Consider the following 22,627-nt stretch of genomic DNA (forward strand, 5'->3'; position numbering starts at 1 on the left):
GTGAAGGGAGCAGGTTGCTTTGATTATTTTTATTTTCAGTCAGGTCCATTAGGAGACACATCCACAACAGTGAAGAGAGTTACTTATAAACCCTGAGCCAAGCTGTTTCTACACCTCAAGTGGTACTACTGCACCTACAGCTCTGTGCCAATAGTCACCCTAAATATGGTCCCTCACTGTTACGTGAGATATTTACCCATTTGTGCCCCCTATGTCGAAAATACATTCCAAACACAATTGAAAAAAAAGAAAGAAAAAAAAGGTACAATCCACTTGGTTCACTAAGGGCACATTTTTATGGCCATGAGGCATTTGGCACAGAGCACTGCAAGAATGAAAGATTTAACGTGAGAGAACGTGAAAAAAATGAAGAAATGTTGACGCAGCAGGCAACATGAAGTTTATTGAGGTTAAATATGGTATATATCCTTATATGTGATACACTAACAAATGGACAAGGCAGAAGAGGGTTTCAGAAAAGGAAATTCATGACCAAATGGAGGGAAATAGTTGTGTGTCACTATGTATATATACCAAAGCTGTACAAAAATAAACAAAATTCTGTGAAACTGCATTATTGTTTTTTAAAAACCAGGATGTAAGAGGAAGCAGTGAGACATATTGGATCTGATTATCAAGCATATTACTAAAATGGTTGTAAGACTTTATTCATAAATGTCATTTTAAGATGATTTCAGATGAGTGTAAATGTCTGTGAAATTGCTGTTTTCACTTAGTCTATTTTAGTATTAATAAAACAGAATATTAACATAAGAAAAATGTGATACTTCTCAGAGTAGTAACAGAATTTTGGTAATGTACCAACTTTTCAGTAAATTATATAGATAATTAAAAGTCTAGTGTTGCTTACCTTAATGTACTTCTACATATTTTATGTAAAGTTTTACCAAGAAATCTTCTTCACATGAAGGAGAAAAAAAGTCTTGCTCTCCAAACTGAAACCCACTAGTGTAATTTCCTCAATGAAATATATCAATCCTGAAAGTCAGCTTCCACTAATGTGCTCACTGCAACATTATTGGTGGTAATATACTTAATTAGTGAATTTTATATAAGATTTATTTTATTCACAGTAGCTTGGTCTGATAAAATCCTTCATTCCAATTCATTTAATAGGTAGACTATAGAAACTACATGAATATTACATCCATGGGCAAAGAGATTACCTCACAGTTAACGATTCCCTTGGGTTGTCCTTTCCTGACAAAGGCTCAGAACCAAAAATTTCTATTTTTTTCCTTCCCTCTGTAATAAACATTGCTATGTAAGAAATGAAGTGCTGTGTTCTTTTTGTAACATTTGGATTCTGAATGAATGAAAACTGACAAAATTAAACTAATCTCTGAAACAAATATGTTTGTATTGACAAAAATCTGGTTTAGAGTACAAACAAACCCAAACGAAAGGACTCCAAAGGCTGTTGATATGTCTGCTAAATGACTCATAAAACATATAGAATTGATTGGGGTCAGAGAAAAAATTAAGCTTCTTAAAGCATGCTGCAAGGAAAGTTTTTTTAAGTGAAACAGTGGTGTCTTTTGGTGCATTGCTTGTGCACATGAAAGGCTTGACAGCTTAAAGAAAATGTCTAACCTTTAATAAGAAACAAGAAATCCTGGCCTCAAAGTCAAACTATTTTTTTTTTGTCCTGACAAGAAACATGTTTTAAAGATGTTTAACATTCAGGCTCTTTGAATTTCTTTTCCTTGCTCTCCAGTTCCTGGATCTGCCAGAAGTATGTTTTTATTCTCCTTGGCTGGGCTTATACTTATAAATACAACAGGGCCAAGGCTCAGACTACAGAGCAGTACTGATTAGTCCCTATCAGTCATGGTTGCAGACTTGGTGTGGACGTGGCCTGCGCTGACCTTCCCATCTTTGACAATGCCTGGGTAAGGTTTGGGTCATGAGCCTGTCCCTGGCATGGTACCCTGGCTGGATGTCTGGATGCAAGCTATGCCATACCAAGGCCAGAGAATGGGTTTGCCTTGGTTTTAGTTAATTTTACACATACAGTTTCTGAATGACATTTGCTTCCAACTCACTGGAAAGGACACTAAAAGGAACTTAAACATTTTCTACAGAAAAAAAACCCCAACATTATCTCTTTTTATTTCCTTATGTTTCTTATTTTAGCTCATTGAATCATACTAAAAATACCTATTGCTTTACAATAGACATAATAAGTGACTTTTGCAATTGATTAAGTACCTCAGCTTCCCTCACGTGTTAATCAATTGCAGCATATGGTCATTGCTTCATATACTGCTCCAGTGGAGTAGGTCATTTACTATAGAAAAACTTCAACCCAGCTGTGTCTGCTATTTTGGTTCTAGGCATCAACTTCTTTTGTGGTTGTATTTTCCAAGACTGTGGAACAAGAATTATAACATGTTTTGTGATCATGGGAATACAGAAAATAGGAGTAAAATGAATAGTGACCTACTTTTATGAAAATAATTGGAGCATATCACACATGTTTGTAACATAGAAAGCATATTAATATTTATGAGGAAGTACCTTTACTTTTGAGATAAATTTTAAAAAATATTTTAATATTTTGTCTTTTTCATGTAAAACTGAATAACATAAATTCTAATTAATCAAATTCTAGTTAAAAAGTTGCTTCAGATTAACTGTAATATGCTTAACTGAGAGGAATAGTTTCATCTAATTTCTTCCATGTTATCTTGATGAAAAATGAAATAATAAAGAAACCTGAAACTATCAAAAGATATTTTCCATAATTTTTCAATTTAATGTCTTTAAAACCTTTAAAGTAGTGATGATTTGAGTTCCATAGTCAAAACATTTCTTTTGTTAAGAATCATGAATCAAAATATAATTTTTAAGTTTAACCATGTTTATATGCATGAGTGATTATTGTATAAAGAGATTAATAATAAATCACAGAGAGATTTATAAATAAGTTATCCATGGGAAACTGAGCTAGTGCTGCCAATTTATTCCTTTACTTTGTACATATTGGATTGTCATTAAACTATTTAGTTGTAAGCTATCTAGTGTTTAATTCCATATATCACCATTTAACAAATTTAGGTAATAGATGTGGTGAGCTGCATAACTACTACTCACTGACCTGCATGGCAATAGCTTTAGTTAGGATACCCACTGGAGCTATCCACCCGAGCAGAGATGTATACATATAGATATACATATATATGTGTGTGTGTAATCTGTGTGCTTACTGTCAATCAGATTCTTGCTTTGCTTTCAGCTGAAGTTGCATGAAACCTCAAGTCAGTAGCTACACACTGTTTAGTACTAGTTTGTCAGCTACTATTGACAACTTCATTAGATTTCTGCACTGAAAAGAATAACATTTTTTCACAATAGATTGAATATGAGGTGCCATGATTTTGAGGAAGGATATGATGGGAATTACTAGGGCTGTCAGATGTGGCTAAAGACATTATCTGTCAGCATTAGGTCTAAATCCATATATTTCTACCTGTTTCTATGAGTGTTTGTTGACCATATGCTCACCTTGCTCATTTCATTGAAGGTATATGTTATTGGGAAAGTTTAAAACCAGCAAAAAATAAAACAAAGAAATAGAATGTGATGTAAATCATACCACACAGCTGTTTTATGGTCCTATCAGTTTGAGAAAAGAATAAAGACCGGAAGGCTTTTTGAATCTAATCTTACATTGTCCATCTGTTGTAGCATATGACGAGAAGTCAAGCTTCTGAACTTTTAGGACCCATTATGGATCCTTGGCATGGATCTGGTTTTCATCATACAGCCAGTGTTGATAGTTCCACTGATTGCACTGATTGACTGTTGTGTCATACTATCCTTGGCCTTTTTGACTCCCTCACTTTGGGGGATATCAACACTAGTAATCATCAGGCAGAGCTCAATTGATTATCTTCAGAATTTTCTGTGGCTATTGACCATCATGGAAAAAAATTGTGCCTCTGAATTATTCAGAATGAAAACATACACAGAAGAAATCAATAAGACATATCTGATATTAAAGACAAATTAAAGCAGGCAGTATAACGTGTCTTGGGGCACCTGCTACATTCAAAGAAAGCATTTTAGAGGTAAACTATTTTCTTTCTTTCCTTTCATTCTTTTGTATTATATTTTAGCTGTCAAAATTAACATCTTTATGAATTAGGACATTAAAGGTTTCTTTTCACCTTGTTCTTTGTAAACGTTAGAATTTAACTTCAGACTCTAGCAGAATAATTCCTTCTTTGTATCCCCACAGTCTTTTTAACTTAAATGTTACATGCCATGCTGGAGGGATAAAATTATAGAAAAATGTTCAGGTCAGAAAAATCACATTAACAAATATCTAGAGCTAGGCACTAAGCCTCTGAAGACTTTGAAAGTGTTAGAGATTAAACTAGTGAAGAAAAATGTGTCTCTCTCAGAAATACGTTAGCAGTGGGAAAATGTCTTCTATATGAACCACAGATGTGATTTTTCAAGATCCGTGAAGGAGGGATGGCTTGGGTTTTTTTTGGTCAGTGTTACTGAAGAGTCATGTTAGTTTTACTCTGAGTTTCTGATTCAAGACAGACTACATGGAGAATGGTGGTTAAGTGGGTGTCGTGTAGTAACCCTGGTTTTCCACTGGTAAGATTCAAGACTTGGTGTCCTTAGAATATTCTCTGATTGCAAATCTGCTATGAGTGTGGTAAATTTATCATAAAGGACTTCAGAAAGATGTGCCATGCCTGTGGTTTGAAACAATCAAGAGAACACAACACAACACTTGCGGCAATGGGCAGCATTGAATCTCAAGCTGAACATTTTCAGCACTCACTTGGAAATCGGTAGTGTGAGCTGATTCCTTGCTCCCTCACCTCATGGAATAACACCTTTTTTATTTTTTTTTCCAATATTATTTCACTGTCTTTTTCATAGTGTATTTTCATTTACATGGGGTTGAGAGGCACAAAAAAATAAAAACAAAATATACAAAGGAATGTAAGCAATATAAAAATGTCTTCTGATGAATCAGACCCCTTTCCTCAAAGTATGAAAGAAGGATAACTGCTGATGTAATAATTAATGCTTACAGGAAAGAGAGTCATAACCAGGATGATACACCAACCCCAGAAATAACAACATTGATGGCTGAGTGGTCTTCTGAAGAACTTGCACAAATGAAATTTGTTTCCACTCTTCACTGAAATTCATATGGGCTCTTGAATGCTATAAAACTAAATGGGTTTTTATTCAGGCTTTTGGGGGATGGCTTAAAATATAAAAGGACCTGAAGATTGTGTGCAAAAGGAGAAACCCGAATGATTTCTGCTATTAGTTTGTCTTTTACTGGGAAATGTGAATAAGCTTAAGCTGTTAATACCAGTACATTTTTACTGCAAGAGGTAGGATTTTAAAAATATAAATTATTGAGAGATTCAAATAAAATATTTAAAGCTACTTAATGTGTTAGGTGCCCAAGTTCTCTTGATCTCAATGGAAAATAGGCACCTAAGCTGCTTAGCAGTTTAGAAAAATCATTCTGGAATCCCATCCTCCCATGTAAACACCTAAATACACATAAAAGTCTGGCTAGAAATGCACAATGAGCAGTGGGGGACTGTACATCATGGCTGGGAATCTTTTTGTTTAATTTTACACACTAGTCATAAATTTAGGACAGTTTTAAAGACAGAAGTCTTTAGTGCCATCAGAAATGTTAAAGGATATGAGTGTCAGCTCCATAGGATTGCCAGATGTGATATAGGACCTGAAGAAAAATTATGCCTTCCTGGAACTGCAGGTTGAGAGCAGAAGAGAGAGTCCGAGTTATTTCAAATAGTACCAGATGTGAATGTTCAGGTAACAGACTCCCATGCTAAGGTGTCTAGCTTAACTTAATCCATATGGCTGTGCTCACATTTCCAGATCAGAGAACGCTTCTGAGGCCCTGATTCTGTCAAGGTTTGAGAAGGAAACCTGTGACCATTAGTTGAACTGGAACTGTGGAGAACCACCACAAGAAAGACTGAGCATGGCCCAGGGCATTCACCTAAATCTCTTCACTGGCAGGACCCGAGACAGTCAGCTGAGACTGGTAGAACATGAGAAACATGAGAAATGTATATGCCTTGTAAAGACAGAGTGGGTTTCAAACTTAAGTTGCAAAGGTTCAATTTTGCATAATTTGGTGCATATGAACCACCAATTGTAATAGTGGCTGATGTTGAACCATATTTAAACTGATGTTTCCTGCTTGGGTAGAAAATGGTACTCCATATCAGCAAAGTGTGGCTGCCAGTTCTCTCTTCATGTTGCTTGAAGCTGCCTTTTTTGCTTATTTCTTTGTCAGAAATGTAATCATGTGTTATAATATCCTATGGCATCCCTGTGACAAACTGCTTCTAAAATCTATGCTAATGTTTAATGTATACACAAAAAAAGTGTCTCTGTTTTCAACTTTACCCATAATTTTTAATGCTGTTTTTCAATCCTGCTTAAACTTTTTCCTCCTGAAATGAGGCAGAAATTTCACATCATACTGACTTGACCCAGTGGCAGGGGATTACTAAAATTCTTATTGCTGTAAATGAGAATTCTGACTATTGAACCAAGGAAAATATGGTCAGTTTTACAGAGGCTATTAAAGTAGTGGGAACTGCTTTGCAAAACTTCTTTTGAAAAGATTTAATGCAATTTCACACAATAGAAATTTGTTTTTTTTTCTGTTGAATTCTACTGAAGTCTTTATGTTGGTCAACTGGATCCACATTAGCACAGTGAGGATAGATCTTTCGCAAAGATGAAGCTCTAGGTATTGTCCCAGTGATTACTGCCACATTACTAACTGCAGGAACACCAGTTCCAACATTTAGCTTATGGGACTGGTATGAAGGACTTTTTCATCACAAACCCAGTGCACACGTGTGCAAAATGTGCCTGCATTCTCTGTATCAAACCTTGCTATAGCATACAATGCAACTTAATATTCTTTGTGCAGATGTAGAGTTTTTGTCTCAGTATATGATTCTTAGGAGACGTTCCTCTGTGAACAGTAAGACATGAATAAAGCTACAGCAATATTTATAGAGAATTGCAAACATTGGAAAAATTATTTGAATGTGAAAAAATGCAAAAAAGTAGTAACTATGTAGTGAAATATGTAGGCATGGCTCTGAGTAAAGAAGCGAAGGGACTAGATGCTTGGGTACTCTCAATTCGATTTGCACTGTTGTCAGAGCACAGAGGTGTTGAAGAGGTGCTCTTTGATCTATGGCAGAAGGACATGAAAACAAAATGAGAACAGGTCAAAGCAGAAAGAGAATATGGAAGGAGCAATCTCAGCAATTTTGAAATGCTTCCTATGCTGTCAAATAAGTGAGTGCCATCTCAGTTTGCTCCTGACATTTCTTTCAGAGTGACCAATTAGGCCTTGATGAAACAAACCCTAAAAGTCATACTGGAGATGGCTAACTTTGGCTGACAATACAGAAAAGACTATATGCAGATTTGGTTCCCTCTGTCCTACACAGTCCTCCAACACCATGCAAGGCGCTCTGCACCCTCAGGTAACAAAAGCCCTATCTGAAGTATGTGACAGATACTTCCACATTATGCTATGAAAACATCACCTTGCTGGGCTGAAACATACTGTTTTGGACAGTCTGAGATAAAAAAAAAACAAAACCAACAACCCAAAAGCACAATTATTATGTTCAAGGGTCACAAAGGCAGCACACGGAGCCCAGGCAGCTGCAGGACCTTATATCTTGCACTGTGAAGGTGGGCAGTTGGCCTTATTCCTTAGCAGAATGAATGCAAGCCAGTCTATACCATATAGCCTAAGGGATGAGATGATTCCTAGGAGCAGCTATACTGAGCAATGTATGTGTAACATATGTTGTCTATATTTGTACAGAAGAGGTGGGAAGAACCACTCAAGTCTTGATAATACTGTATATACAGCACATCTATCTCATACTTGAATCTCAACAAGTTTCATATACTCCTCAATCTGTTTTGCCTATATTATCTGGCCAATATATATGTTTATGGCATTTAAATCCCATGGGAAAAGCCTGGATCCTCATATCCTATTTCCCAATTAAGGATTACCTTATACACTGTAAAAAGAGTTAACACCTCTCCTGTTTCCTTCAGAATGAAAAAAACCTAACTCTAACTAGTAACCTATATTTGGAGATGGCTTCAGAATTATAGATAACATATGGATATAATCACAGAATCGTAGAACTGTTTAGGTTGGGAAAGACCTTTAAGGTCATCAAATCCATCCTGATACATGTTTTCGTTCTAGTCTGAATATATGCACTTAACATATAAGCTTAAAGTCATCTCCTTCTCTATGGCATTTCTTACACAATGACTTAGGTAGCCTGTTGCTCATGTGCACATGGCGCATGTTTTTAAGTACCGTACTGTTTCTTTCCATATGCTGAATAAGCAGTAAGACTGAGAGAAGTTACAACTGCAATGCTGATGTTGTACTCCATTTGTGATTTTAGCCTTTAAGTTTGCTATGAAACTATTTTGAATAACGTGAGGCTCATAAATTTTAGATTGCAAAAGTAGATTAGATGATAGGCTTAGTCTCCATTTTTGTGGCATATCTGAGTTTGAGAAAACAAAATAAAAATTGTGCTGAGAAGTGTTAGATGAAGAACAACATTCACCCTGTAGACTTCTGAAAGCTGAGAGAGGAAGCTCATGGAAGTGCATCCTTGCTTCTCTTCACCTGAGCAGTGACTGCTGGCAACTGTCAGAGGCAAAATATGTGGGTAGTATGTCTGAAGTAAAGCAGCCATTTTAAATGTTCCTAATAGACTTGTGGAACTGTAAGACTGGGAAGTGCCAAAAAAATCTGGCAGGTAGTTGTTTATGGAAGAGAAGATGGTAGAGAGTGCTAATGTAAAAAGTACAGTTTTCATGTTTTCAGTCTGAATATTCTCCTTGGCCCTCTTTAGTGGATGAGGTTGGGTTTACCTAGTCAGCAGAATAAAGAAACATAACTGATGTTAGATAACAATTCTAAGCAAAGCTTCTGCTGAATCTCATCTGCTACCTAGAGAGTGGAAACATTTTCGGCTTCTTTTTTTGCTGAGTGTTTTCAAAGTGACCATAGTACTCATGCTGCTTGAATCTCATTTCAGCAAAAACTCAGGGATATAAAAGATAAGCTTCAATATAATTTCACACATCAAGACATGCTAAACATCAAGAACAAGAGAAGTCTGAGCTGCGTGTCTTGCTGTGTTTTACCAACTTAAAAGGTCATTCTATTCACTCAGCATAAGTCCATTGCAAGTGATTTCTGGCAGCAGAAGTGATGCAAAAACATATTACAAGAACAGGAGCAGTGGAGCATTTTAAAGAAATTTATTCAAAATTATTTCAGAACTGACTGTTTGAAATGCTCTGGAAAGTTGTTGGATTATTGCTAGGGAGACATTTTCCTGTTACAGGGGAAGTGATATCAGGTGACTGCTTTAGTATGATATACATACAACAACTAGCTACAAAGCAGTAGTAATGGTCTACACCAAGGACGTAAACTGCATGTTGCAAACCTAAATGTAAGGTGCTTGAAGATGAAAGTGAACTCGAGACCTGCATGGTATTTCCATGAAACTTGTATACCTGCTCCTATGAAGGAGGTTGCCAGCTTTTTCAGTTTCATGTTTTCACAAGATCAGCATATTAAAAAAATAGGTGCCAGGAGAATAAATCATATTAAAGATATTTTCCTCCATGACTTATAACAGGATTCTGGGGAAGTTAGAAATAGTCATATTATTTTATGAGGTCATAGAGTGCTGATGCCTACAGAAAATTTAAAAAGTGAATTTGTTAATTAAACATGATTATTACTATCTTCAGAAAAGAAACATTACTTTGTGATTATTTTGTTATTATTTACTATTTAGCAGTTCAAGAAAATCCCATTTAGCAATATGTAATTGCTAAAAAGTTGTTTGCAAAAAAATGAACTAAACTGAGTAAACACAAATGACACTTCTGTCTTTAACAGACAGCCTGAAGAGTGCAGAGTGAAGGAAACTTCCTATCCCCAAATTGGTTACACAGATATATTGGTAAAGTCTCAAAAGCAGATGAGAAATAAAATTGACCTTGGAAAGAAACCAAAGGATGACATCATTGGCTTAATGTTTCCAATATCCAGTCTAAATTGGAAATGGTAAAAAGAATTATAGAAACACAAAAGAAAAATAAATAAATAATTAAGGAGAAGTTTCCTGAATTTGAAATGCTTTAACTTCATATGCTGTTAGTTTTGTTTATGACTTTCTGAAATCAGAGAAAATAAAGGAAGTCTTGTGCCTGTGCCTTATTCTTCTTCATTTTGATGTTCTTATGCCTCTGTATACAGGAATTCATTATTGCTAGGTTCCACAGTTCCTTTAAAAGATTGAGCTAGACAATGCATCTACTAATTAAAAAAAAAATCAGTTTACAAAAATAATTAGTTTTAAATGAATACTATGCTTTTGTGGCTTTTCATGACATTCATCAAAGCTGCATATAAAAGTTTATGTTATGAACTAACTACTCTCTGCCCTGTGATTAAAGGGCACATGATGACCTCACGAACCACCCTTTAGACTTCCAGTGCTTCTGGCTTTAATATTCTGTGCTAGATTCACAGAGATCTTCTACAGATGCTAAGCGTTCAATCCTGAAGGCTCCACTTCATCATCAGGTAATTAGTATTTTCATTAACTTGGTTATTGTCAAGGAAAATGAGCCTTGATCATCTAATTTTTCCTCAATGAGTTGAATATTGTAATATATCTATAATTAATGTGTTTTATGCCACAAACGTGTAATGGAGTGGAAATCTGAGCCTGCTCCCAGCAGTCACTGTCAGTAAATGTTTGATGAATAAACAGAGACTTTCTAATGGGAAATGGTGGCGACTTTTATAAGCAGACACAATAAAGACTTTATTAACATACTTAAGAAGCATTCTGGGAAATAGAATTGAATGCATTATTACTGTAGGCTCCTTTTGTGAAAAGTAAATTTTACTGTCCCCATAACAAATGTTTGCTTGTTTGATGTAACTTGTAGTGTCATGCTTTTATGGAGCTTCTTTCAGTGTAAATCTGTGAAGCATTTTAAATTAGCTATATATTCCTCATAGGTCTATGATCTAAAAAAGAAAAAAAAATCCCCCTGAAATTTGTATAAACTAATCACTTATACACCTGGAAAAAGAAATAAAAAGGAAAAAACTAATACCTAGCAGATATCTGAAAAGTTAAATTACAGTGAAAATCTTGCCAAGATGAAAATGTATTGTAGGTGTTCAGAGAGTGAAGAGAAGCTGGGGTGGAATGGCAGCTCATTTGCAATACCACATCTGCTATAACTATAACTATAACTAAATATGTCTTTAATATGTATTAATGAACAGATCCAGATGTAATATCAACATGCTATAATAAAGAGCCAGGAGTGTCTCTGAGCAAATCAGGAAGGTATTTGTTTCTAGACCTGTTCCAGAATGGAAACTAAAACTGTACTGGCTCAGTTTTCAGAGATGTGTGATATACACAGCTCATGCTGCAGTCAGTGATAGCTACAGACTGTAGAAAACACAGCCACTTCAGGAAAAAAAAGCCTTTCCTTTTTAAATTCCACCCCCCCCCCCCTTTTTTTTTTGGCTGACATGGTGTTTGCCTTCCCAGAGCACACTGTAGCTCTGTACCTGGGGATCAACAACTTACCTAAGCAGGAAAGACGCTTGAATAGCATTTATTGCTGTTATGCAGCTAAATGCAAGTTCTGCGCCCTCATTTGCATGCAGTTCAGAAGCATTCTGTGGCATTGATGCAATGTTATAGAGAAGGCAGGAATAAAAAAGAGTAAAGAAGAAATGATAGAGACTAGGAAGCAAAAGGAAGTTTCCCCTCAAAGAAAATTAGAGGACAACTCTGAGAGTAAGCAGGCTTGCCTGTCGTTGCTGCTTCTCTCCTCATCTCTGTCATGGGACCTTCAAATACTCCCTGCTCTGAGCCACCAGCATCAACAGCCAATACTTCCAGTGAGCAACTTTGATACTCAAGAGTCCCTGCCTGACTGACTAGAGAAGCACAAGCACAGGCTGGGAAAGTCTCTCATGCTACCTGCCCTGTCCTGAGCAGTCCAGAAACAGTTGGCAAGGTCAAACTTGAGAGCATGCTCTGGGTCAGGAGTTGTAGAAACTGGGGAGCTGGGCTTGTCTCACACATCTGAATGGAAACTTGTTAGCTCTACCTTGTGGCGAGGACTCTGCATGTCAAGGGTGTGATACATCTGACCTATTTCAGATGTCTACCTCAAGATTTCTGAGTCAAGCTGCAATGAATTGTTTCAACATCTTTCTTTGATTTTGAAGGCAAAAGTTTTAATTATAATGCCCTATTCAAGTAGCTTTAATATTATGTTAAAATTCTACATTTTTTAGAGAAAAAATGGGATGGATTACATGTTATTATTAAAGAACTTTAATCCCATGGGGAAAGTCAGTGCATTTGCATTTAATTTCAGTTTGGTGGAACAAGTGTCAAAATTGTCTTTGAACTATTTTTTGTGTTTTGTTTTGTTTCTTTTTTGCTGTGGTAGATAAAAAAAGGGAAAATTAAGTTTTGATAAAAGTAAATCCCAAGACAGAGTTTTTTTGTAGCTTCATCCAGAATTCCGAAAAGGATTGCTTATTCTTGTGTGTTTTTACTGACCAAATGTAGTTGTCTATTACGTCTACATTTAAAGTAGCTCTTAATTTCCCAGAGCAATTTCTGAAGAGATGATACTCTTATCTACAGATTGTGATATATCTCATCCTAATGTAAATCTCTGGAATAAGGCAGATGAATCTCTGTCTAAAAGTGTGTATTTCTCATCCTCTCTTCCTTAACTTTAAGAAGAATCTAAGGTGACTCACTCAGATATTGAAGTCTACATAACAGAAGCTTAGGCTTAATCTAGATAAATCTCTCTTTAAAACAAACTGGTCAAAACATTAGGAATCTGGCTGTAGAGAATAATTTAGAGTGTCAGAGGATGAAGCTGTGAGACAGAAGCTGATTTTTTTTTTAATGATGGTGGAGGTCAGTCATGATCTTCACAGTATCACAGTATGCTAGAGATTGGAAGGGACCTCAAAAGGTCATCTAGTCCAATCCCCCTGCCGGAGCAGGAACACCTAGATAATGTTACACAGGAATGTGTCCAGGCGGGTTTTGAATGTCTCCAGGGAAGGAGACTCCACAACCTCCCTGGGCAGCCTGTTCCAGTGTTCCGTCACCCTCACTGAGAAGAAGTTTCTTCTCAAGTTTAAGTGGAACCTCTTGTGATCTTGACTTATTACATACAGCACAAGAAATTTCATTGAAGATGTTCCGTAGAGACAAGACTGAAAAGAACTTACGTGAAGAATTTTAACTCTGGCTTACAAGGATTTTCCAGTGGGCAGGGTCTCCATCTCCCCTAAAAGGGATTTACTCAATTCAACTTGTGTAAAATAAAGTTAAGAAAATTAAGTAATGTGACTGAGAGCTCTGTTCATTCCAGCTAAATTTAGACACCTAGTTGGGGGTCCAAAATGACATGTATAGTCAACATAACTTTGTCTGCGTAAAGAGGAGCATCTTCATACACAGTCCTCTTATGCGTTGCATTTGCCTCTGCTCTTACAATCTACAACTGGGAATGAAATTGTTGTGACCTCTGACAAGTGTAATTTAGATATAAAGCTCAAAACAGAAATCTTATATTGTTTGAAACTTGCAGGATTTAAATTTAAGGGTTTTTTTTTTGAGTTATGTTTAAGTTAATATCAGACTAACCATTTATATTTTTTAAATTCACTGTCAGCTTCAATTATTGAGATGGATGAGGTGTTTTAAAACAGATGGAAAAAAGAATACCAAAATCTTAACATCAAAACACCAGTAAATCAATATATAAAATATATTTTAGTGCTTTCTGGTATCATGAAGAAAGCCCAACTAATTTAAACAGTGGTCCAATTTTCAGAATGTTGAAGGAAAGGTATGTACTGTTCTGATGCAAGAAAACAAGCTAAGTAGAATGTTGTGTCATTACTATCTTAAAGTGAGTGTTGGGTGCAATCTGGGTTAGTTTGAAAGTATAGGGATTTTTGGCAGGGTTTTTCACTGCAATCGGGGTTGTATTTGTTTTCTCCAGTTTTGAAATGTGGCAGCATAGAATTTACCCAGAGGTTCTCCTATATAAAAGCTTATTATTTTGTATCTGAAAGGCAAAATGAGAAGAAAGTATTTTGCAAGCCAGAATTAGATATTATTACAACAGATAAAATTCAGGTTCATCCTCTTTTCCCCACTAGAACTACTCAAATAGAAGACAGCAGACCACTGTATCAGCAGCACAGCCTCGAAGCGCAATGCTGTTCTCCGTTACGCTGCTATTGATCTAAATATCTGCACCTTTTTTTCTAGTTTCTACACTGTCGTTACTGAAACTAATATTTGACCCAGTCTTCTAACATGAGGTACATATATTTCTACAGACTTCATTGATCTTATATATTTTTTAGAATGACCTGATATTTGGTAAGATATTTATCTTTGAAAAAGATACTTCAGTTTTTACAAAAATAAATTATTGAAAGTATATGTTAATGACTTTTATAAAAAATCTTAATTAGAAATAAATGAAACAAACATGGCAATGAAGAAACAAAGTAATATTCTGTTTTCTATTTCACTGAAAAAAGACAGAGAAGAAAAAGGTTGGCAAAATAATGTCTATAAAGGCCAGATATTTGTGTCCTGAGGCCATCAGGCACTTCCCTAATGGACTACAGAATGTGTGAAATAATTAATCATGCAGAGCAGGTATTACCAGGGTTAGAGATGGGGTCTTCAGCTTTTAATGGAAATGCTCTGTGATTGAGCTGGGAAAAAAAACCTTCTGTAGTTTGAAGAGAAGGGCATCTGTCATACTTAACTCATAATAGTTTAGGAGCACAATAAAATACCAGGCATGGTTCAGCACTTTTTATTTTGTGGGGTATTAAAACTATATATAATAAAGGAAAAGCACAAATACATAGGGAACTGCTTTCCATGGTAGTGTTCAAAAATTTCAGTAGGAGGAATGCTTAAAAGGTTAAACTCAGGCTCTCTGGGGTCAGATTTGTTCCCTGACTAGCAATACATCTCTCTGACTAATCTTTCTGTATATACTTTTAAAAAACTATGGTGTTGTTCCTACCTGCCTGTTTGACAGATTGCTGAGATATAGTGAAAATTGATCAATTTATTAATTTCTTTGCTAAAGACCTAAACACAATCAGCACCTCTTAAAAAAAAATAAAATTAATATTAACATTTAATTAACATTCAACATTTTATAGGCAAAGAACAGTATTAAGACTGAAGAACTTCAAAGAGAAACACAATTAACACAATATGCATAAGTAGTATGTAATCTGTCCCTCTGGTGGAGACACATTATGGTACAGTCTTCAATAATATGATCCACAACCTGTCTTTTCCCTCACGATACTTTCCTCATTTATTGCACAGGATAGGCAGTTCTCATTATTTCAGCAGTTCCTTTAGATTTTCTGTATCTCCACAGGTCAACAAGTGAATCTAACCCCTTATTTCTTCTGTGCCTTTCTAACCCTTGTTTCTTCTTCTATTTCCATCAGTCATCTAACAGTTTGGGTGTTCAAATGGAGGTGGCTAACATTTCTTGAGAGTTTGAACATTATGGGGTATGCAGGGATGGTACTCAGTACTTCCACAGGTTGAACTGAGAAGCTTCCAAGTGGATGCTCATAAAATGAGAGTACAATCCACTGAAAATCATACCGTTTGAGAGTATTAGTCTACAAAAGAATAATTACTAGCCAATAAGCCTGAAAAAGCAAGATATATTTAACTGTGCAGGAGATTTGTTAGATGCACCATAGAAAACTACTTAAAGGTTTTCATGTGAAATGTTGGATACAAGTCAAAATACACACAGTAAAAAAAAAATGAGTCCCAACTGTAACAGGAAGAATGAGTTAGTTACACACTTCCACTTGTCTTTGTACTTTCTGAGTCTGTTCAGAATCAGAAATACAAGGGTTGAAATATACCCAAAAAGGAATTTTTTTGGGTCATAGTCAATTGACTAATAGCCAAATGAATATTTAAAGAGAATCCAAACTTGTGTGATTTCCAGTTCAATATAATTACACTTTAAAGAATCTAGATTATATCAGTATTAGTAATTTTTGAGGGGTTTTATCGAAGCATTAACATCTTGATCCCACTCAGGACAAGTTCTAAATTAGCCAGTTAAGGAGAAAAGCAATTAACTGGAAAAACATGTCAACATAGTAGTAATATGTGTATGAAACAGAGGAAGAAACATTCCCATATAGTCCAATTTAGGATCACAGTGAGCATCTGGTTGCACTGGTCAGACCAAAAGAATGTATGGTAGCAGAACACAAAATTATTAACATCGCATTCCAGCTTGAGCAAGAAATTCACCCCATTCAGTGTTACCATCTGAGTAGAACTGCAGGAGTGCTAATCTTATTATACAGCAACTCACATCACTTTATGAGCAAGACTCTTGAAAATGTAGTCAAACACTTCAGCCTCAGAGGCTGCACATTTCTCAGTCCTGCTGCCTTTGGACGACCTCTGTATGGAAAGAAGGGACTGGCTGCCAAGGAGGCATCTGGAAGGTACTAGGAGCATTGCACTGGAAGGAAAGAGGAGGTGAAAAATATAAAGGATCTGTGTCTGAAGGGGATTGAACTCTAACAGTAAAAAGGGCTGGACTTCTGCCCACATGAGTTAATGGTAGTTTTGACATTCATTTCAAGAGCTGTAGTGTCAGGCCCCTGTGAATTAACAAGTGCTGGAGAATGGGAGAGAAGTAAATAGGCTGCTGATCACAGGAGTAAACCTGTTTGTGCCCAAGGGTATGATCAAGCTATGATTTGGAGTGCGTATACATATTCACACTAGCTTTAATCTAGATTGGATGGACATGACTTAGGGTGTCCAGGGTTGTGACAACATATACCTCAGCCCTGGCTGCACAAGCCTGCAGAGCACCAGTACACTTTCTGAAGCAGCTACCATCCCCTGAAGTGTGTGTTGCTGCAGCTTTACTCAGATATAGCTGTATCCTCTCCAAGTATCATTCCCCAAACCACTGGAGGAATGATGTAAGTATTTGGAAGCTCTGGGATTTACATGAGGTGTGTTTCAACATCTCTAGCATATGGCTGCAGAGAAGGTAGCTGAAATTCAGATTTCACAGCATGAAGCCTGTGCCATGCTGTTCAATTTCCAATACGCTGATGGTGCAACTAAACAACTATGTTGTAACAAAACATGCAGGCATGAGTGTGCATGTAACTGCATTTGCTTGAACTCTTAACAAGATAGATATATAAAGAAGAGACTAAAGGTACAAACAAACACTCATGGACCTTTAAGTGCAATGGGTTAAACTGGTAAACTGGTGTGAGGAGGAGTGAGGCTGGGTGTCTGAACATCACAGCTGTGGCCCAGTGATAGGCAGGTTGGGGCGGTGGGGAAGAATGGTCATATAATGGCAGTTGAAGTGTCAAGGGGGTACAATTTATTGAAAAGCAGATCACAAAGGAGAAAATCCTTCCTGCATATTATTAGTGCTATTGATTGATTTATATAGTGCATTTCTTAAGCAAAGCTCTTTATAGAATTACAAACTATTAAAGCTGAGTGAATAACTCACAATGAATAATTTATCCCATGAATTTAACCTTTCTTTCTGCTCATGAAATAGCCACAAAGAGATCACTATTTCCTTAATTATCCAGTGATTTTTTTCATGAACTTTTAAAATACTATGAACTGATCACCAAGAGTGTTCTGTTAATACAAGATAACCAAGGTTTCTTTGCATCCTGATTGTTTAGAGTCAACCAAACTTGTGGCTAACAAAAGCATGTGCGCTGTCCTATGCAAATCTGGTGGCTTGTGGTACGTTTACTACATAGCATAGTGCTTTGCAGAGATAGCTCTGCTTTTACTGAAAGGCACAGTTTTAAGAGAGAAAGCTTGAGCTGTGTCAGCATGGAGCTCTCACCTTGCTATCCATCCCTGTCTTTGTGAAAGACTTAATTCTACTACTTGAGGATGCTAAGAAGTTGGAAGTATGGAGCTGCAGGATCTTGTGGAGATGCGGGAGACTCTCTGGAACCCCTACCCAGTGTTGTGCAGCTCAGGAGTACTTAGAGATATATGTCAATCCAGATGATTCTGCACTTGGGTGCCTTTTTTTAAATCAAAGCCTGAATTCATTGTGATTCAGACTAAAAGCACACTTTGTGTGTTTGACTTTTTTCATTTCCTGACAGGAAGAGTATGTAAAACTCTGAATTTCAAAGCTGTGCTACTCTAAAATTCCTTTTCCATGAATACTCAGGTAAGTAGCATGCAAATCCATTATTTGACATTTTTTTTGCCAAGGTAGCTTAATTCCATAAATGTTGGCAGAATGTGAATATGAAAGAAGAGAGGACTGAAAACTGTGACAAAATAGCTGAAGACATGTACTGTGCACTGTGCACTTGACATAAACCAGCTATCCCTTAGAATTCTTCTACTTAATTTTTATGACATCAGTCATCCCTGAGGAAAAAGAGAACTAAGCAGTAATACAAAAAGCAGAATCACTGTTCAATTTTTTGGGGAGACGACTGTCTTCTGAAGAGGAGTGGTAACTGAGGTTTCATTAGGAAATATAAAGAGGACTAGGTAGCAGCTCATTTCAACCTATCATCTATAATGCAACCATAATTTTTGGAGGTTAGGAGTAGGTTTTAAAGTTATATGTAAATGCTCACCATCCTACACTTTAGCTCATTTCCTTTCAGGCTTTGCCACAGGACTTTGAAAAACTGTTTCACAATTTTCACGCTGCATAGATGGAGAAAAAGTGAACTTCTAACACAGTTCTGTGTTCTGCCAATGGACGGCTCTTTTTCAGTTTCAGAACAAACTGAGATTTTTCCATTACTGCTGTGTTCTAATGTAGTGGTAAACAAGATTGAGGAGTAATATATTTTGAAGCTGCTATTGAGTGTGTTTGTCAGTACTTCCAGTGTTAACACCCTGAGTATGGCAGCAGATTAATAATTCACCTGTAACAACACAGTGCAGTATTTCAATGGAGTAATTTAAAACCAGATATTAATAATATCTGTGTTGGGTTTTTTAAGGAAATTGATTTGTTATAAGGAAATGCAAAATCCTACTCTCAGATCTCTACTGAGCTTCCAAATGGAGAGGAGCCCGTCTGAATCTTAATTTGTCTTCACTGACAATTTTTCAGACTTGAGAGGATAATTTTCCAAAAAAATGGCATCTGAGACCTGGTTTCTGTCAGCCATTTTGGCAGACTTTTTTTGGAGTGATCTCCCAGTGGTTTGATCTGTATCTCAAAGATGCAGTTCACACACCAGATTTCTTCTGGATGGAAGAAAACCAGGGGAGCTCTTGCATTGCTCCTGGGGTTCTACATCCCACTGCCAAGCTGGAGCAGGTCAAATGTAACCACTTCACCCAGAGTGAGCATGAAGTGGATTTCAAGTTCTCAGCAAGAACTCTTTTGATCTCTAAATTCATTCCCATTTGTCCACACCAATTAATAAGATAGATATAGGCTCAGTCAAGGAAAAGGCCAATAACCTAACTTAATTTCAGTTTGAGGCAGGCTGGATTTCCAAATTGAAAATATCATGCAAACAGAGGTAAAACATTGTTCTGACTTTCTGATGAAGTTTAAACCTCTTACATTATTACCTTTTAAGAAAGTAGCTATGTTATACGATTTTCCTAAACCACATGCTATTTACAATAACGTCAGTCTCAGCAAGCTAAACAATCTCTCCACCTTCATGATATTTAAATAGAGAATTAGATCATTCTGGATAACTGATTAGTGTGCACTTGAAATGTTTAACAAATGTTATGAACGTAAGTGTGCATCTTAAATGTATATTTATATTGTTGTGCATAGAGTAATGTGTCTTCTGGGTCCTATTGTAAACAAGCTGTCAAGCTTAACTGGGTTAGCCTGTAAAAATATCTTTCCATAAATAAGTTGAAAAAAAACCCTAACAGTCAAGCAGCCTCTTCTAATGGGCTTGATTGGGAAATACAGGGAGAAAATATAGTAATACAATAATGTAATCCTGTGCAGATCTCTTCTCAAAATGTCAGTATTTGTAACATTGGGATATAGTCAGCTTTTGGCTACTTTTCTTTGTTCTCTGCTTGGTGATGTGGAAAATTCCTTACTCAATTATGTCCAGTCACACCCAGTTTGTTACTCATCTGTTCTAGTTCACTCATGTCCTGCCAATTTAGATATGACTAAAATTATCAACAGAGAGATCAAGAGTGCATTTCCCTGCTACATGTTCAGCACTGCAGCAGCAGAACAGAAAAAACCCAGCATCAGACAGAAGTGACTTCTACAGACAGCCCAGTACCTGAGGAGGATTAGAAGTAGTACACAAGATCCAGAGATTATTCCTGGTGAAATTATAACAGTGTTAACAGAGATCAAATATAATTTATTTTGTCTCATTTTCTGAGAATGAAATCTGTTGCTGCGGCTGTTTGTCTCTCCTCTGCCACTCTCTTTGATCTACTTTGTTTTCTCATACAAATATTGTATGTAATTATGACAGTTATGCCAACCTTTAAAATAAAATCTCTTTTGCTTTGTGGAGGGTTACATACTAGTGCTACCAGACTTCTCATAAACCCTGAATAAAATGCTCTGACATTCTAACAGATGAAAAAATAATTATCTAGAACTTATTTCAGAACTTGCTAATTAAGATTATGAACTGCTTCCATTAAAAACTCCAGTTTAGCTTTCATTCTTTTAAAGAATGAAATGATCTGTTTTTTAATCATCAGGATGAAAAATCTTTTTTGTTTAATTCACAAACTTTTGTTTGCTGGAAGTTGCTGGGAAGGAAGTTGGTGCAAAAGACAAGTATCTTATCTCCTTTTTCAAAAGAGATTTAAAAGTGAGTAAATAATAATAAAAATTAAAAAGGTTTTCCACTGGAGACAGCCTTCAATGAACACTAGTTAAGTCCATCACTCACTAAAACTTGAAAACTTATAATGACATATTTGGAAGATTTTTCATATTGCTTTTAGTACATATTAGATAATGTAGAAACTGAAAAGTTTCTGTTCCTATATCTCTCTTTAGTATGAACTCATACTGAGAGTTAGTTTTTCACATTCTGCTGCAATCAGCCCTGGTTGCTTCATTGCCTTCATCTTGGGTAGCCACCAATGTTAACACAAAAGGACGCAGTGTGCCACCATTATGACCCCACTGAAGGAAATATACATAAATTCGGGTGATTATAGAAAAGTGAAGAAAAATAGGGACTCAGATATTTTGGTAACATACAATGAACTCTAACAGAAAATATAAAGAGGGAGGATGAGACTGAGGTTTTCACACACACCAGTGAATTCTTAACCAACTTGAATGCTAAGAACTGTTGCTTTATTTATAAGAAAGAAGTTACTTAATGAAGTGAAATCATTCTTCTTCCAAGTTCATAGTATTATGGTTTAAAAGTTCTGTAAAGGATAGGGGGCTTTAAGAAAAACACTCCTTCTGACACTGATTAGGATTCAACACCACATTTCATGAGTCAGACTAAAAAACCCCTGTAATTTGACTGGATGCTACTGACATCTTATGAAAGATCCCTGCAAGTTATCATCACTACAATTTCTGCCAATGCTTTTTTTTTGCTGTGTATTGCTGTATGGTATTGCACTGTAGAATTAGTTCTAAATAATTTTGTATTGTTTTTCTTGCCTGGCCTAGGAGCCCTATCCATGGTTCTCCAAAAACTTATCAGCAATTAATAAATTCTTCCCCTCTATTCTCTACCCTCTGCACAAATATGTCTTTGAAACAAATTATGAATATCATGACTTTGCTAAATGCATTGAGGTCTATTTCCTTTTGATTCGACAAATGTAATTTTGTCTGCCAGAGACACATACTAGTTATGCCCTGATATGCTAACATTATTTGACATCTTTCCCTCTCACTTGTTAATGGAGTCCTTCACTGCAACCATGCCATCTCAACCCTCATCTCATCTACTGTAGCTCTGTTTCCATTTCAAAATCCTATGGAACCTCCTGATTTCACCCATCATCAGTTTTACAGTGGATGTGTCACTATCCAGATGACCTACGCAAGCGGGCTGTAAAACTCTGCTGCCTTCTTTCTTTCTAGGTGCTGGGTTCTCAGTGCACGTTTTGGAGGGTACAATGACACGTATGTTCTTTCTGTTGTGCCCTGTCAATTTTGACCCAAGTGCTTATGTATTTTTCCACCCCACATAAATCTTTCTGCCAACAATATATTGGTGATACATGTGAGTGCAAAAAGGGATTACCATTCTTAGGAGGGTAATAACCCCTCCTGATGGTTTCATTTTACCTTGTGGAAATTTGTAGTTTTTTACTGGCATTTCCATAATATATTTCAGCAGCATTTATACCACTATTTCCTC

The 22,627-nt window shown here is 36.3% G+C and overlaps 2 long non-coding RNA genes across 3 annotated transcripts in view; one reads left to right on the plus strand and one right to left on the minus strand.

Annotated features, from left to right (window-relative positions):
* Positions 1-22,627, minus strand: part of LOC133265035 (uncharacterized) — a 188,204-nt gene that overhangs the window by 37,364 nt on the left and 128,213 nt on the right. The gene's annotated exons all lie outside the window — the stretch shown is intronic.
* LOC133265033 (uncharacterized) lies at positions 10,390-22,188 on the plus strand. Its single transcript, XR_009741848.1, has 3 exons — positions 10,390-10,726; positions 18,413-18,480; positions 20,403-22,188. It is a non-coding gene; the product is annotated as an uncharacterized LOC133265033 (long non-coding RNA).

This window comes from Pezoporus flaviventris, unplaced genomic scaffold (assembly GCF_033815535.1).
Source record: "Pezoporus flaviventris isolate CSIRO_AGI_PZ_B2104156 unplaced genomic scaffold, CSIRO_AGI_Pfla_v1 ptg000003l, whole genome shotgun sequence".
Lineage (NCBI taxonomy): Eukaryota > Metazoa > Chordata > Aves > Psittaciformes > Psittacidae > Pezoporus > Pezoporus flaviventris.